The 18,637-nt window shown below is 44.1% G+C and overlaps 1 protein-coding gene across 7 annotated transcripts in view; it reads left to right on the top strand.

Moving 5' to 3' along the window:
• Positions 1-18,637, top strand: part of zfhx3b (zinc finger homeobox 3b) — a 273,921-nt gene that overhangs the window by 33,991 nt on the left and 221,293 nt on the right. For 5 of the 7 annotated variants that reach the window (XM_055507483.1, XM_055507488.1, XM_055507484.1 and 2 more), the window contains one exon: positions 2,036-2,157. The exons of the other annotated variants lie outside the window; for them this stretch is intronic. The gene's annotated coding sequence lies outside the window, so the exon portion shown is untranslated. The remainder of the gene's footprint in view (positions 1-2,035; positions 2,158-18,637) is intronic. 7 annotated transcript variants of the gene reach the window in all.

Below are 18,637 nucleotides of genomic sequence, written 5' to 3' on the forward strand. Positions count from 1 at the left end.
AATCTAAAACTCAGCACATCAGAAAATAAATGCAGATTTTAATTTGTACTTTTTTGTGAATTAGTGTTGAGTATATAGAAGCGACAAGCAGCCAAATATTGAATATGCTGTATTTTAAACAAATGTGTTTCCAATATTGCAGAAGCAAAGGGAAAAATGTGGCACCATACATTCCTTGTGGTTGTGTTGTATAACTACATTTGCTTTGTTCCAAACTACGTCTCAGTTGAAGTTTTGGGTCCTGTAGCTACAGCGCTTCACAAATAATTGATGCAAACTAGGCCCCACTGGCCAGTGAAATTAAACACACCAATAAATGCATAAATAGAAAATAAATATTGAGCACTAAGCGCTAGAGAGTAGTTCAGCTTTGATTTTATTTTTATCGCGTCGACATGCAGACATTTTCATGCAGTTTTCTAAAGGTTTGTGTTCAGATATGGAGTCAGTGTCAGCCAGTGATCATAGAATGGGTGTGTTGCCCTCTGTTCTACCTTCTAACGGCACATCGGGGTGTAAAAGTTTGTGCACGTGAGAGTTGGCGCCTTTACCTTGAACTCCCGCCCTATCATTCTGGGCTGCAGTTTTCCCCGGCTCGTCCAGCTTCTCTATAGTCAATGAGGAGGATAGGCGGGAAGGAGGATTATTGGTATTGATCTACCCAGGGGGATCATTAGGCATCACTATCAATTCACAGCTCCTAGCACACAGCACCGGCCTGCACAGACATTGCCAATTTGTCCCTATTAGAGAACCCAGTTTCTGGGTGTCTGCTGTGAAAGGCTGTTTAGGCCCCACTGGAGAGCTGCCAGGCCCTGGCTTAGGCCTCACCACAGTGGGCTTGGCTGCACTCAGCTAATGTGATCAACACTTGCTGTCCACGGTCACAACTAAATATGCAACAAAGCTAAATTTTCCCTCCGGAAAACAAAAGTATCAGGCTTTCAGGCGTCTGAGTCTTTTTAAAGGTCATTTCAGGTAAATATTTATTTATATGAGCACGTTTTACTTCCTGTCAACACGGTAGCTTCCTCCAACGTCGTCATATTATTTACCAAGGGGTAATTGGCACTGTAATAGAATACTTCAGTGAGGCTTATCCAGCCTGGCCCACTTATCTGTGTAAGCTGGCTGTTCTGGGACTAAAGCTGCCAGATCCGTTGTCGCTGCCTTTAACCCTCTGTGCTGTAGTCAGGTGGGCAGCGAACGGCTGCCGCGGCATGCTCGGGGTGTGGTAGATGCTACAGCTTGGGCAGTATTTAGCTAGAAAATGTCACATTCAGTGTCTTAGTCTAAGTGTTACTAGTCAAAAACACGTTAATTTGATCAGGTGCTGTTTTTTTATTTAAAATTTGTTTTAACAAAAAATGATCTGATGATTCAGATGTACAAAATCTGTATATATTGTATACTGACCAGACATTCTTATGCCACAGTTTCCTCAGATGTCTAGTCTGTAGTGGATGTGTTATTGTACATCAATGTATATAGACTTCCCTATGTGACAATACACCAGGTCAAAGAGTGGAAAGCCGTGTTTATAGCCCTGTGTCTAAGGAGGGTTTCGAGTGCAGCACAGTCACCGACGGGAGCCGTGCAAGTGAGCCAGACAAGCCTCGCGTTTGACCAATGGGGTCAGTGAACGGCAGGTGTTTTTTTTCTCATGGTCCTTGACCCCTTTCTTGGTCTCTTTAACTGCAGCCTAACAGCGCCGTGGCCCTGCAGATACCACACTTACATACAGTACAGCACGGTACTGCATCGCTGCTACTGTAGTGCAGCCAAATACCGCACAGACACAGTGCAGCAGCGCCACTATTTTTAGCAATATCCTGTGCAGATGTGAGGGGGAAAATCTCCTTGGCTTTGTAAACAGAGCCACAGTTTGTGAGGACAGTGTTACTTCACACTGGGGTCTATTAGAGAGTGAACTGGGTGTGAAGGACATCCTACATATCTTTTAAGTGCTCTAATAAATCATCTTCAACTCATTCAAAATTCATCAGCGCTAGCACTTTGCCCTCCTCCTTTCCAGATCGCTCCTGCGCGATCGGACAGCCGTGCCACATGAGCGCCGCCGAGGAAGCCGTGCTCCTGGGGAGCAACACATTGGTCTTCAACCTGAGGTTTTTGCGTGTGGAAATCAAAGGCCTGCTGGTAATGACTTCAGTCTGGGTTATATGTGGGGGTCCTTTCTGAGCTGTTATTCCCCAGTCCCAGCGCTGCTTTCACACATCCTCATTCATGTGCTGTTCATAGGACGCTGTGCAGCTCTCCTGCGCTAGGTCAACGACCACACAAAGGACATATGGGCCCGCTCTGCTTTAACCGCCCCCTCCAGCCTGTCACACTTCATCAGAAATAAAAGCAAAGGAAATATTTGTAGCAGTAAATCGCGAGGAAGTGCCGTGCCCCGATGTGTACGCTGCTAAATTGCTTTAAAGGCAGAAGAGAAGAATCGAATCGATGATCTAATTGTTCTGTGGTCGTCAGCGGCATTGCCGTGGCGCCGCCAAGAGAGGGCAGTGTGGCCTGCCCAAGAGCATGGCTGCTAGCTGTGGTGATCACCTCACACACACACACACACACACACACACACACACACACACACACACACCGTCCCCAGCCGTTTCTTTATATACATTATACGCGAGCATGGCTGCGTTCCTTCCCCTTTCTTCCTGATGGTTTGAGGGGAAGCCTCTGATGTCCTCTCTGACATGCACCTCGTTCCTATGGCTTCTGGATAATTTCATCTAAAGTCTCATTTAATGGATGTTTGTCCAAATGTGATGAATTAATTCCGGTTGAAAGGCAAACTGGTTTTCCACTTTGCATGCAGCAAATAGGAAATAGGATTGTTTATAAATACCCATCTGTATAAAATGCTGGATTCAGTGCTATATGAAATCAGTGAAATGTAAGCAAAACATTTGTTAAAAGCACCACATGCTTGTGTGCCATTTTATTCCTGTCCTTTGTGATTTTATGAGCCAGTGGAGGCAGACTGTCTGGGAGTAATCAGATAAAAACAGGAATCATTCATGATCCTTAAAAATGTACAAATGAAAAATAAACACATCGCACGGAGCCAGTGGGAGCGATATGTGCTCTTGCTTCTGTGGATTTTACCCACAGGACCAGTCATCGGCAGATCTCGCCTGGTAGCGATCCAGCAGCCATCTCAATATGCGCTTGTGTCGTCTTGTATGTTTTGTTATCCGACAATGTAAGAATGTGCATGTGTGTTTTGCGGGGAGGCGGGAGAGGCTCAGTCTGTGAGCGAAGGAAGAAAAGGAGAGAAAAGGAAGGGAGAGATGGATGAGGGCAGTTTGGGGGCCCTGGGTGTTTTAATTATCCACTGCTCTGTCGTTGGGTCAGAGCTTGCTATCTCTCCCTGGCTTTATCCCTGTCTCATGATTTGAGCAGTACCTTTATCCCTAAGCCTTCAGCTCCTCTGGCCAAACAAAGAAAAAAGGGAGGGCAAAGAAGGGGTTTTACAGCAGTAACTATGCCACATTTACCATTAATATCCCTCAATCTCCTCTTTTTTTATGTAGTGCAGAGCAGAGTAACCTCAATAAAGTGACCCCGGTGAGCTGTGGTTGTGTATGAATATGGCTGTTGGGATGGGGGATCCGCTTGCACTAGGTCAGAGTCGGTCTAGTTCTGCTCAAAAGCTGAAGCTAAGTGCTGGCAGCCTTCTAAACAAGTGGGGTGAAGGAGCACATTTTTTTATCTTCTTTCTCCCTTTACTCCTTCGTTCTGCCTTTTTTTTTTTGCGAGGAGAGATCATCGAAATGCCAAACGTTCCAGGAACTCGGCTGGTCTGATAACACTATTGGCTGAGAAATGGCTGCTGTGGACGGGCACAGTGGTCACGTGACCTCGCTGTAGACTGCTCCTGCAGCTGAAGGGTTCACACAATAAGCAGTTTTACTCTGGTTCACTATGTGGGTTATTGTTAATAAGCTTTGTTTATTAAAAACAGTGCCTGATGACATTTTATATACCATAAATGCTTTGATTTTAGATAGGAAACGATGATTTAAGTTTGAATAACTGCTGCAGAATTGTAGGTTTTTATTTTAAACTTTGGGTGCTAACAAAAACCTGTGGCAACAATTAAGACGGGAATCGTTTGTTATTTTTAGTTATTCTTAAAAGAAGAAATAAATACTACGTCTTGTGAAATCTTTAAAATTCCTAATTGTCTGGACTCAGTGTCACCGTTTGGAGGCATTACCCTGTTTTTGTCTGTTTCTGTGTGTGTGTCTGCAGTAGTTTGATAGTCTAAAAACCCACAAAGCAAACGTTTCATCATGGAGTGCACAAAAGCTGGTGTGTGCATGGGTACATACACACGGTATATCCTGAGTGCCTATGTGTCGGTGTGTAATTTCTGGACCGTACTGTATCTCCATGACAACATGGTTTTGATGTGGGTTCCCTTCCTGACATTTCCCCATTTGGGGAGGCTCATGAATTGCCTTTCCTCTCCTTCAGTCAGCATGTCACATGAAAAAAAGGTTTTTTTTGGGGGGGGGGTTAGGGAGAGGGGTAAAAGGGGGGGGCAGTATGAGGAATCTAATGGGCGTCTGGTCTGATTGTCCTCAGCCGTGGCAGTAGAGACAAAGCAGATGAATTGTGCAATGGATTCGAAGAGATTGGAGACAAGTGCATGTCAGCAGCCCCTCCATCTCTCCTCCTTTCCTCCCCCATCCTCCAGGATCCCTCCCTCTCCATCTCTCCTCTCTTTTTGTCTGACATCCTGAAAAAAGCAGGCATGACAGCAGTGCTCTGCTTGAGCAAAACATTAAAAAAACAAAATGCAATCCGCTCCCATTTTCCCCTCGTATTAGATATTCAGGCTGACGTTCAGTGTGTTGGGCACATATTAATTGTGAAACACTCCACGACAAATCTTCACAGTATTAATCACTAAGAAAACATCAAGGACATTTTGATTCATGCCGACTAAAACCCTAGAAATGAATGACAGCGCTACAGCGTGTGAAATAACACATTTAAAGATGAAGGTGCTCATCTAATTATTTGAACAGAAACACACTGGGCTGAAATTTGATCTGACTTTATGCCTGAATGTTTTTTGCCTGATGATTTAGTTTGGCATCATACTGTACTATAAAAGCTCAAATCATCCATGTTGACTCAATCACTGGTCAGTGTCTGTTATTTGCACAGAATCCAAACCTCTAGGAAACCTCCAGCTTCACACGTCTTTTAGCTTCATTGCTGAATCTGGACGTAAAACAGCCTTTTTTTTAAATTTAGTTTGTCTTTAAACTCTGCAAGAAAAGTCACAGATGACCTTCTTTTCCGCCGTGGTCTTTGTCATATGAGGCTCTGTCCAGTGTCTGTGCTTGGGTCAATGTTTCAGTATAGCAGTATCGGCTGAGACTGTAAGTGTTGGAGACTTCTATTACAGTATGTGCTGATGTATTTTCGACAGCTACTCCGGCTTTGAAGTTTCAAAGAGGAAATACTCTGAGAGGCTCCGAGGGGAATCACGTCTCTTCACACAGTATCAACTTATTTAGCAATTTTTTATTGTTCATTTATGGCACCGGAAATTAAACAGAATTTATTATCAATAATATATATATATATATTTTTGCCTTATTTAATGCAGATACTTAAAATCTCCTTAATATACCCCGTTATTAAGATGAATAGACAATACATTTTCATTTTCATAGAGTGACCACCTTGATGAAAGTGGTCTGCAAGCTTTTGTTTTGTGTTGACTGCATTTATTATTCATCTTTACATCCGTCTGTATTTTAATATGAATAATGGAGGAGATATCAGAGGAGAAAGAGGGATGTGAGAGAGGGGTGCCACGCAGCATGTGTCCTTGGCAGTTCTCTACTCCTCCACTCCACACAGTGGAGCAGGTGTGTGTTGGGGGGGTGCACTGAAGGAAGAGGAGGGCTGTCAGACTCCGACTCTGGCTGTGCCTGGTGCAGGGCCAGGTTTCTGGGTCCTGCTCCCCCCCCACCCCCCACCTCCTCCCGCCTGCCTGCTTACCTGGCTGGCGCTCTTGTCGGATTTAATAACAGTGTATAAATCAAAAGCCTCCTGACTGCCACACAGCCTTCATTAAATTCAAATGGGGAACGGGTCTCTTTGGATCCAATTTTAATAAAACCAGGTAATCAAATATGGGTTTAAAAATGGGTCATCATTTCTCAGTCTCACTGATATCTAGTCACCATCAGTTCCTGTGTACACATTTAACATTGCAGTCAGGACCCAGCTCTCACACATGGTGTACTATAGGGGAAGTGCTGCATTTGTAGTAAACACAATGAAAGATTAACACAGTAACGCAGCTCATCACAATTAGCCCAGCTTCACCAGTACAGTTCACAGTTACTGTACTTTCAAATACAAGTTTACTGTAAATTCACTATCAGTTAATTCTGAAGCTGTATTAACAATCTGATATCAGATAATCATATCTATAGGTTTCCTTGTAAAGTGAATGTGTGTGTTCATCTTCATCCCGTTCGCTCATTTTAAAATCAGTTTTATTGTTTTGCTGTGTAGATTTGGCATAAAAATAACAATTCTGAGAGATCAGGCTACAGAAACAGACAGATGTCAAGTGGTCCAGCAGGTTTTGACAGTTTGCCACTAAGCTGGGGTTTGTGTTGCATCTGCACTGAGGCAGAACTTGGGGTTTAGAGGGTATAGGATTAAATGTGTCAACACATTTGTTTTTATTGTTCCAGATTTGTGTTATCTCGTGTTGGTCTTTGACTGAAAAATGCTCAAGAAATTTATGTGCAATGATTTTATTGTGCGCAGATTTGCACCAAGTCTTTATGCATGCATTCATCAGTACAGGCTCTGGGCTTGTATTTTCATTTAATGATGACAAAGTTATAGCTTAATATCGATAGTATATGGAGCATTATTATTAATTATTATTTTTGGTGCCTGATTGTGAGGTTGTTTGTGCGTTTGATTGATGCATAATTCTCTTTGATTAGTGTCCACATAAAATAAAAATAAGAGAATACATTTGCTACTTTAAAGAAAGGAGCTGTGCTTTTGTTCAGTATCAGGAGCTGGACTCTGGTGGTTTTGTGGTGATGATCAGAAATAAGTAACTGCATCATACACTTGCAGCAGAAGAGGGCACTCTGAGTCGAGGATGAGCCTGCTCCTTCTCTCTTCCTCTGCGTCTTCTGCTGCCTCCTTGCATTGTACTCACCTGCTTCGCTTCACTTTGTTGCCTGTAACAATTCCAAGCAACAATCAACGCGATTTTGTTTTTCAGAGCATTAATCACCGCCCAGTGACGTCCACTGCACTGTAAAACACGGGAAACAGGTGGAAATTGAAAGTGATTAACAGGAGATTAAATTATGCATAAGTGAATAGTTGTATACAGGTTTATATTATAGATATATATAATATATATACACACACCTGACATTTATCTCATTAGGGCTAAAGCATATCTGTGTATCTATATTATGCTTACTTTAATTTACTGTTTAATGTTTAATTAACGTTTGCCAGACTGGGCTGCCTCAGCCAACGTGGTGAACGATTCAACCAAATATCACAGCATTGTGGTCCATTACTGGTTTAGGGGTAAAGGGGGGTGTTGTCCCTTACATACGTACAGTCTACAGCAGAGCCGTAGTCTTTGATGCCAAGTACGAGCAACGCAAGTAATTTTAGTTGTGTGTTTGTGTTTTTTGCCGTCGCCCGTGCTTTTGCGCAGCCACATAATGGCGGTGAATTCTACCTGAGCGTCGTGTCCTCCACAGGCAGGTCAGAGGAGTTTCCATCACCCCCTGGTGTGTCTCCCTCCTGCCTCTGTTCTTCCTGCCTCCCTTCCTGTTGCCATCGTGGCCTGCCATGTTAGTGCAGCCTCCCGCTGCTCAGCCCTCTCCTTCAATAAATCTTCATATGTGTTGGAGGGAAGGTGGAGGGTACAGACAACAATAACCACTGGTACTCTCCATCAAAGGGTTATCTGGCCTTCACAGGCGCACTGACAGACGTCTGCCTGACACGGAGCAGAGGCCGAGTGCTGTGTCTCTGACAGGGAGGAGGCCTGGCACGGGAGACAGGAAGAGGAGTCGTTTAAACCAAACTAAAGAAGGAAAAAGTTTAAATGTTGAGAGGAAGGACCTAAATAATGAAATAAAACAAGCTGGAAAAAGTACAATATCAAAAAAGTCTTTGACGGAATCGCCAAGGAAATGCTTCTGTTGTTTGTGGATGCAGATTTAACTTTTTGTACAGTAAAGCTCTTACTTCACTGCTTTTTGTGTTCATCCCATTTGACTATTATTAGTTCACACTACAGTCGTCGCCTCCTCATTTTGGTAATGTTATGATATAATTTCCTCGCTGCTGAGGTTTAGAGGAATCAGATTTCGGTACGAGCAAGACATTTGTTATGTTGTGTTGCAGGGGCCTATTCCTCAGTGCCGCATTCTTGTCAGCGAGGACTACTGTTATGAATTACCAGCCCCAAATTTTGCAACTTAAAAAGTGGGAATAAGAATAAACCTTTTGTTTGTGTCACCTATCATCTTGAAATATTTACCATTCTGCACCTCTCAGCCTCCTGTCTCCCTCCAGTGTGATAAAAGGTTGCTGGCTCCCATCCTTAACCCCTTCCTCAGTCTTCCCATCTCTACACTATAGCTCCATCTCGTCTACGAACACACATCATACAAGCCTCGTCTTTCTGCTCAAATCCCGCTGCCTCCAGTTTTTTTTCTTCCCTCCACACAGGAAGTAGTTTTACTGGGTGGGTCCTTTGGGAATCTTATGAGCATTTGACCAGGTGTCTGTGACACTTTTCAATATTTTATTCCGGAGCATGTTTGTGTGTTTAGTGTGTGTATTCGAGCTGTTATATGTTTGACTTCTCAGTTTGAAGAGAAACAATTCTTGCGTGTACTTTTGCGCTTTGTGTCTCTTGTGTGGTGCGGAGTGAGGGTGTCTGCAGTGTGTGCGTTTTTTAAAAAATAAGAGGGGGAGGAGGAAATGAAATTCAATGCTGAATGAATTATGGAGTATGTATCGTTCCCTACTGTGTGGTGTTCAGAGTGCGCGAGTGAATGGAAGTCATGTGCAAAAGGTGCAAAAATAAAAACAGAAAGACTGGAGTGTGTTTTAGGCGTAGTGTCAGGTACTGTATGAATTGCCTGCGGTTGCCTTGCAGGACTGATACCTCTGAAATCCACCATTTCTTTCCATTCGCTTTCAACAAAAACATGTCCCCCAGCTAAGGTGCACCTTCACTGTTTTTCCTATCACTTTTTTAAGAGAAAACAAAACTGTGAGCAGTATCAACCTGATACTGGGTTTTGTAAAGGGTACATCCCGGTGGTTTCTGAGGTAAACTGGCATTGTGCTAGAGTCCCATCTGTGTGTGTGTGTGTGTGTGTGTGTGTGTGTGTGTGTGTGTGTGTGTGTGTGGCCAGCTGCCAACATCAAAATGACTAAATCACTGCAGTTGTCTGTCTTTGCAGCTCAGAATAATATTTGCTCAAATCTGCTGATAGCCTGAGTTTCTACAATGTAAACATAAAGACTGTATACTTGCACCGTTTCAGTTGTTTTAATATTTTCCTTGACTTCATTTTTGGTTGTGGCTTATAATAAAATACGTACTTGCAGAATTTTGTTAAAGAGCAGAAAAAAGGCGCCTTTGAACAGGAGATAAGAACTCTGTGTCGGCGCAGATAATAACGGATAGGGGAATATTTGTTAGATGCATCGCCCTGATTTTTCCTACTGAACGTTCCTCCATCCCGTTTTCATGTCTGTCCTCGTCTCCCTCGCTCTTCCTCGTTGACCTGCCCTAACTCTCCCTTTCGCAGTGGCTCTTTCTTAAATATTCTCCGTGTTGCATTGAGCTCCCGGTCCGACACTCCGGCGCTCCACTCCGCCCCGGCTTGTTTTTGAGCCCCGGCCAGTGTTTCCTTTCTTCTGTTGGGGCGGTGGTGGGGTGCGAGGCCTGATGTGGGGGTTATGTCAGGAGGGGAGATCATAAATATTAGGAGCTGCAGGGAGACAAAGGGGCTAAAATGGAAAGGCTTGGCTGGACGAGGGGACCTGGCCATGTCATGTACCTCAGTCATTTTTCTTGTGCGCTTAGAACTCAGTCAGGGGTTTAATTGGAATCCAGACTTCAAAGAAACCCTCTGCCCATCCAGCGGCCCCCCCATCCCAGCTCCACCCCTGCACTAACTCCCCTGGCTGGATCCACTCACGTCCACCGCACATACACACAGACCGTGACCACTACAATATCAGAGAGAGCATCACCATGCACGACCCCAGCTGAAATTGACTTTGCTCATATTTGCACTAGACGTTTAGGTGTGGTGTATGGATTTGTGTGGTCCTTGTTTGTGTTTGAATTTGCACACCCCAATTTTTCTTGCACTTTATAAAATTCACACATACAGTAGTTATTTGTTTGGGATTTACTAGTTATTTGTTTGGGATTTATTACACCCGGCTGAAGTGTATGAACGAACAAAAGGCCCGCAGAGAGAGCACCTTTAAAATCTCTGCCTGTATAAAAGTCAAACACATGCACGAACCTCGTTGAGAAATGTAATATTTTCATTGTTCCACATTTTTCACTAGAATTGTTCCATTATTAGAAAAACACATTTCATTTTGTCATTCTTTTTTTTTTTTTCTCTACTATAGCACTCACGCTCCGGTATGTTATTTAACACCTTCATACAGCTGCGTATGCCGATTTATTTCCACCCTCATGTTGTCTGGTATTTATGCTGTAATTGGGCAAATTAGAAATGTGCTATACATGGTTTAAATTTAAAATGGGAAAAAGTTAACTTTGTAATAGGCTGAGCCGGAAGAAAATGGCTGAGAAAATGTCTGTTGTACAGTGTAATTAATATTAAAGCAGCAGGGGTTGATATGCAGTAATATATGCACCTGTGTAATTAAGGCTTCCACCTGCTCCTTTGGAGCTTCAGCAGGCCTTGTTAGCACTGTGTGGAAGACCCTTTTGAAGCCATACCTCTAAGATAATATGTTTCAAAGTTATAATTACGGCTGGGGAAAGAGGGCCTATTTTCAGACCTCTAACAAAACACTTTTTCCATTACACTTGGTAAAGGTGTTAATGACTCCTTGTCTTTTTGATTTTTTACCCATTGGTATTATGAAAAGCTGTGGCTTTTTTTCAAGCAGCTCTTCACAGAAACCCTACATTATCACAGACACCATCTCTGCTTCAGTCTCCATGAAAAGTAATTTGTTCAGAAATTGGATGCAAAATCATCAAGCACAAACAGTGGTGATTGGTAAAGCACTGTGAATGAATCCGTGACGGTTTATCATGGACATTATTAATAAATCTTAACTACTCTGCTTAGCTCAGTATGTTACATGTCCAGCATTGGAGGCTGTTACTGTGTGCTGGGAATTCATTGTCCTTTGAGTTCACCTGTTTAAGTTCTGACCTGCTGTATCATAGCAGCTCACGGTAAATGTATTCAGGCAGATTAATGCAGGAGCCTTTCTAACAGCCGGTGTTAGCGATGATGATGACTGATTGTTGTTTAAAAGAAAACAAAGAGCTCTCTCCTACTATCCCGCTGTCGTGTTTAAAAAAAAACAACAACGTATGTCTTGAAGAAGCGTGGGCTCTGAATGACTAATAGAGCGGCTCATACAGAATGGTTTGTAATGGAGGTGTTAATGACCATGTTGCTTAAAGGTTACTTCTGAGTGGTGTTTTCTTTCTCCCTCACGTCAACACCTTTATGCTCCCACCAACGTGTTCACTTTGTTTCCTATTATCCTGCTCTTTTCCTGCACAACCTCGAGTGCAACCGCAGCGTCCAACAGATCAGGGGATGACGGACTCGGACGAGACTGAAAAAGATAATGAGAGAGGGAGAGGAGGCGACCGAGGGCTACGAGGAGGTGGAAAAAGGTGCTAAATCAGAGCAGGTCTCACCCAGCAGGATTTAACTTGAAGGGACTTGGCATCAGCCGTGTCTCACACGGGCCTCTGCAGGATGAAGGGCAACACAAGCTGCTCATCACACCCAACAAGTACACAAACGCACCACGGCTCATTCACATTCAGCTTCATCAAATATATTTAAATGGAGGGATCCCCGCTCCCTGTAGCGCTGCAAAAGTGCAGGACACAATTGAACTATTTGAGGGAAATTGGTGAAGAGCAAAGAAGGAAGGTTTTTTTTGGAGAGGTAGATGAGGTCATGGGTGGAGCGGGGTGCACACAGAGAGGTGGTGGCAGCGAAGGGGGTGCTGGCTTTTATGGTAATTGCATCCCAGCATCCCATTGTCAGTTGGCTCAGTGGTTGGTCTAATTTAGGAGCAGAGGTTGTTACGTTTTGCGCCCTGACAGACTAGACTATTGTTGCATGTGCTGTATTATTTAGTGTTCCTTCTGATTATTTTTTTATTGGATTCTCCGTGGAAACGAGTCAAACTTGGCTTTTGCAACAGTTCGCATCGAGGAAAACACGTGTCTTTGGTCATGGGACACGAACCAGGGTGACTTTGTTTGTTTACAGTTGATGAGACATTTTGGTTTCCAGCTCATAAGGCTTTTCCACATGTGCCACTGTCATTTTGGAGCATTAGATGATGCTCTAATGATCACAGAGCTCTACTAAAAATGTTATATACACACAAGGATTAGATATTTGAATTAAAAACACAACGTTTTGTGAGGACTGACTGATATTAAAGTCAGCCAGAAATGGCAAAAACAGGAAGATGCACCTTCAGTGACCTAACTGACATTTGTATGTAATGTAACAGGTGAATTCCTGAAGAGCAACACACAATGAGTAGCAGTTACATCAAACTCGTACCAGTTCATGACCAGTGATGTAGAGGACAAGAATCAGCAAAAATACTGATTAGTTTCAGAATAAAATAGATGAGGAAATGGAAATTGAGAATGAATAACACAGTGAAATGAGGCTCGAACAACCAGATGGGATCTAAAAATGAAAGTATGTGAAGACGTTCGAAACGTGTGGCAGGTTTTATTACTGTTATCAAATTGGCAACTGTCTGGCAAATTGTGGCCATATTAGATGGTGTTTTCTCCTGTGTTGTAGGGAGATTTTAGTCGGCGAATTGGTTTGGACAGACAAGGTGTGATAGGTTAGAGTCAGCGAGAGGCAAAGGAAACCAACAGTTTCAGGGTACTGTGATCTGTTACACAAATGCCTCAGGTCTCCTGAAAACACAGATCCGGACTCGAGTTAAAGCCACACACGCGCACGTCCACACAGCGGCGTACACACCGGTGTATCTCCCTAAACCATCTGGGCTGATAACAGACCTTGGTGCGCGGGAGCACAGAGAGTGGATGGAACACAAGCGCGCTTCTCACCTCGCGAGCGCAGACACAGAGAGCAGACACTGTCTTCCCCTGCCTCGTGGCCCTGGTGCAGACACCGCGCCCCCCTGCTCCATCATGGTGGGGAAAAACACACACACATGTTTATTTATGGTCCTCTAAGCCTCAAGTTTGGATCCGGCTAATATAAATGCTGTCGTTTATAAATGTCAAGAAGAATATTCCACAGCACAGAATCTTCAAACCATAAATCTTTCCTGATCGCACCTATGGTGGTATTTAAACAAAATGACTAGACTGGCTTGCAGCATCACAGTGGATTTATATTTGTTTGGCCTTTTCCTAGTGTGTTTTAAAGGGTATGGCATTACAGCCAGAGCAGAGAATTATGCGCGAGATATTTTTAAATGACATGTTTTAAATATAATCCCAATTAATACAGTATATTGCATGAAACAGTGGCCCCATAAATATGAAGAAATACAAAAACTTCCAGTTATAGATCACTCTGCAATACGTGACGCGGCGTCTGCATCCCACAAGTCTTGCTCGGTGACTTTGACGGAGACGGGGTTAAAGCAACAGCAGCTCAGGGTTTGGTTTGGTGAAATCTTGTGGTTTCTGTGGAATATTAAACTAGAAATGAAACGTTTGATCCATATTTTTCTTGTTCAAATTGCAGGCAGTAGCACTGGCCCAACCTGAATAGATGTTTTGAGAGTCTTTACCACTGAATGAAAACTGAAAGAGGATGTTTTCATTGTAATGAGTATTCCTCCTGTTCATAATATTGATAAATGCTTCTTTTCAGATTTGCTTTTTAGGCATGGCGGATGAAAATCACTGGAATTACTTTTAAATTAAGATTTTAGCAGGCTGAACAAATCAACTGGACATTAATGTTCCCAGGCACTTGACTATTGTTTGAACTAAATTTACTGCCGTTAAATGTGCACGGCGTGTTCTTCGAGCAGATATTGTAATGGACATTATGACTATAAGCATAATGTGATGCAACAATTATAATAATGAGGTGTAAGAGAATTCTAATACATTTTATATATGCAACTAAATGTGCTGAAAACAATAAACATAACACGTCATGTATATTCGGTTTTACCTCTTGTTCCTAGTTAAAATAAAAGCAGTGGAGGTGGAAATGCCGTTCCGCGGGCTGACATGGTGTCAGATCCGTAGGCAGCCTGCGTGTCCCTGCTGGAGGCGCCGGCTGCGACCGGGGTGGGGCCACCCGGTTCCCCCCCGTGGCTCTGTGTGGTAACAGCCCCCACGTCTCGGCCCGGTCCGCGGGGATCGGGCCCGCCGGTGGGGAGAAGCCACCCGGAGGCCTGTGTTCGTGCACGTAGGAGTGATGCTCCCCACCGGCGGCGGCGGCTGCTGCGGCCCGGCTCCTGCACCCTCTGGAACCCTGTGCAGCACCACACGCTGCAGCCCGCAGCACCGACGCCTCGTAGGACCCGTGTTAGAATGTAGTGTAGCACTTATGCAGCGGCCCCATTTGTCTCCGAAGCTTGACAGTTACTTTGAGAGTAGTTTCCTGTTGTGTTTGCAGTGTCCTCCGTCTGCAGGTGGTTGAGTTGCGTTGAATACCTCCGTGTCTTCGCGCCTTGTCATAGATGGCACAACCCCGTTCAGAATGAAGGCGTTTAAGTGCCAAAGCCACTAGCGCTGTGCTGTGCCAGCCCCCCTGCAGCACAGGCCCCATGTTCCATAAAACCCTTAATTGGCCTGTTAAACATCAGACTGTAATCACATGTGGTTTGCCTGGAGAGATCTGTAAACACCCTGTATGTGGTGTTCTCCTCCTCCCCTCTCCTTTGCTTCTTCCCGCCTTACATCACACCAAAGCAGAACCATGTGTTCATGTGTTGATTTGGAAGCCAAAGATGAGATCTGGGAATTTTTTTTCATTTTTGGGAGAAAAAAAAAACAATTGAAATAATATAATTGTAACCCCTCCCCTGGTTTATTGATGAGGCAGTGTTTGAACAATAAACGGAGGATTAACTAGTTACAAACAGACAGTTGGCCGTCTGGCTTTCCTCTGTAACCAATTGAGAACAGCGCACGCCAGGTTCCACTTGTCACGGTCTCCTTGCTAACATCCAGTCCAAACTGTACTGTTGTGAAAATGGAAAGTTAATTTCATAGTGTGCTGCAACGCGAAGGGCCGGGTCATTTGAAGGGTAACGTAGAGAAGAATGGGAAAAAAAAGCCCACAGCAGAAGGTGAAAGCTGTCTGAGTTTAGGTCAATCAGTTTTCGCCCCCTCACACCCTCCCCCCACTCACTCACCGACTCCATCTTTCTTTTTCTCTGGAGCTCTGGAGCCTTGTCACCATGGAGCTGAGGTTGGAGTTCAGCGTGGCGCTAAGGAGAGGCTAAACTACTGACAGTCGTACTTCAGTGAGAGCATTTGGGATGTACTCTGTTTGGACTGTTTACTGTGTTCTGGCTGTGTGAAGGGACACAGGTTATATACTGTACACACACACACACACACACACACACACACACACACACACACACACACACACACACACCGTGTTCCATCATCCTCCCAAGTTAAATGATGTACAGTAGGCTCCCTAAATATATAGAAGTGAATCTGGTGCATCTAGGATTTCTGTTTCCTTTTTTATACCTTAGTATAAACCAAACCCAGACAAAAATGCCCTTTTGAAGGTGAAGCCTTCAACAACCATCTTATCAAGCATTCTGGTTTCTCCGTATGCAAAGGCTGTGTACAGGAAGCTCTAATTTTACCTGTTTTCAGTATAATTGTTACTATCGTTTTTTCAGTCCGTGCCAGTTGAGCAGCTACGCGGCTGTGGATCCAGTTCCCCGCCCGTACGAGAGGATCATAAAAGCCACTGACATTTTTTCCTGCTGGAACGTGGGCGTCCCGTTTGCTGATCAAACACACATCTGCGCGACACTGGGGCTGAATGGAGACCTTTGAGCTGAGCGGCGGTCGCGCTGCTCCCCGCTCCTCCCCGCGCTCCGCGCCCTCGCCGCTGCACCGGGGAGCGCGAGGCGCGCGCGCTTTGATGTGCATCGCGTGCGGCATCTCCAGGTTTTTGCCGAGCTGTAATCGTCCTTATGTCTTTAGCGGTGTATTAAATGTGATCGGTCCGATGTTGTTGTGAACAGATAGGAGCCATAATATGGATTGGATGTAATTACCAAGCTGGAACACGCTACATTTTTTTGCAATATTGCTCTTGAGGGTTTTCTTTTGAGGCAGGTGAGGTGGTGTCCTATTCTGTTATTACACCCAGAGAGCTGATAGCTAATGTAGATACACGCTGATAGATGAGGTTTATCACAGCACAGCACAGCTGCATTGATGGCTGCACTTTCCCAGAGGGTAGAGGGGGCTTATTATGCATCCCATATGAAGGCACAGTGTTTGCTCATAAAAACCCAGTCTGGATAACGATCCTTGAACACTCACTCTCATCTGATTTCATCTGGAGACTAATGATGAGTTTGCCTTCCAACTTCATTTCCTATCAACGTCGCCGTTCCGTTGTGTTTTTCCCAGTGATGAAGTGTTACAAAACTGTGGACGGAGCGTCTGAGGTACATTTGTGAAATGAGGCGTCACAAGTCCAGCTTTTTCCAGGAGATGGAATGAATTCTTTAAAGTACAGTAAGCTGAGGCGCGTGATGCCGAGTGGCTGCGCTTGTTTATTCCTCCTCGTTCTTCTGTTCAGTAAGCCCACGCAGACACAACACTGCTAATGACAGTGAGAGTTACCACCTGGGCCAGGACGCTACCGTAGGATGTTGTTCAGGCTCCATTGTCCACTTAATGAGAAATGTATTAATAAAACTCTTGGGAATGTATGAAGATCATGTTTCTGCATCTTAAGCTAACCATGGAAAACAGCTCTGCCTGCATGTACTTAAAATAGCTTGATGTCTCTGTGTGACTGAATTACTAAGTAGTATAAGCAGTTTTGAACCCCAAACCCTTTATACAGAAAGACACATGTCTACATGTCTACATGTGGATCTGGTCACGAATCAAACCAAATCTAAACATGGAGGTTGGCCCTGTTAATGGATTTAGGCTCTTGGCGCCAGAGTGTGCGGCATCTGTCTATTCTGTAGTAATGTGGGAGTACTGAAGTACCAGCTGTACTGCTGTGGTGGAAATGTGAGGCCAGTTCTGCTAAATACTGTTGCAACAAGGTAAAAAGCCACTAGCCATGAAATCTGTGTTGTTCACATGCTTTCCTGTGGTTCCTAAAGTGGAACAACTGTTTTCAGTGCAGCTTGTAACCAGCCATCCATAAACATTGACCTTATGCCTGGAAAATCAATGGCCTCTATGAAATCTTACATTTGACATCACTGGCCTGTTATGGATTAATGGAAAAATCCCATGCTATTTTATTTTTACTTTAAACTTACATACGCCTGATAAATAATTAAAAGTACTGGTGCATTAGTACGTCTTATACATCCACCAGAGTCTTTACATCCCATGCATTTGAATTACATTTGCTGTACAGCAACAACTTATTCACAATAAAATGATATTTTAAAGCTGATTGGTTTTGAGTCTAAAAAGAAAAAAAAATCAAAGGATTATCCTTATTAAAGATTGATGAAACTGTTTTCATGGAGAAGGTGAAACGTGGCGTCGGGTTTTAACAGGCAACAGCTCTGCTGAGGTTTTTCCAGGTTCCTGTCTGGTATGAAGACACGTTGAAGATAGCGGTTGGAGTCATGCTCACGTTAGTTAATAGTGGCTGTTTGTTTGCTCCGGCCCTTCCTGCCCACCCGCTTCGGATGTTATCAGCCATTACGAATGGGCTGATCAGAACTTATCAGCGCATTCGAATGGGCCAGTAGGTGCCTGCTCTGCCTCCTCGCGAACAGCTAACAGCTAGCTAAGTTGCTATGTTAAGCAGCTTTAGAGGTTATTGTGGTTAGGGTTAGGGCTGGATAACGGGTGGGGGGTTCAGGTTACAGTTAGCTAACACAATACCGCTAGCTACTTGCTAAGTTATGCTCGCTAATAAATCAAAATCAAAAACTTCGATCCTCCCGTCGGAACAACAACCGCTCAACAGCGCCCCTACTGACTCTGCTGGTTAAATCATCCGAGCCGTGATCAACCTTACGGATCATTGACAACGATCTACCGCACCTATTCACCGCTGCCAGCAGGTAGATGGGCACCTACCGGCCCATACGTATGGGCTGATAACCACTG

This window comes from Betta splendens, chromosome 3, assembly GCF_900634795.4.
Source record: "Betta splendens chromosome 3, fBetSpl5.4, whole genome shotgun sequence".
NCBI lineage: Eukaryota > Metazoa > Chordata > Actinopteri > Anabantiformes > Osphronemidae > Betta > Betta splendens.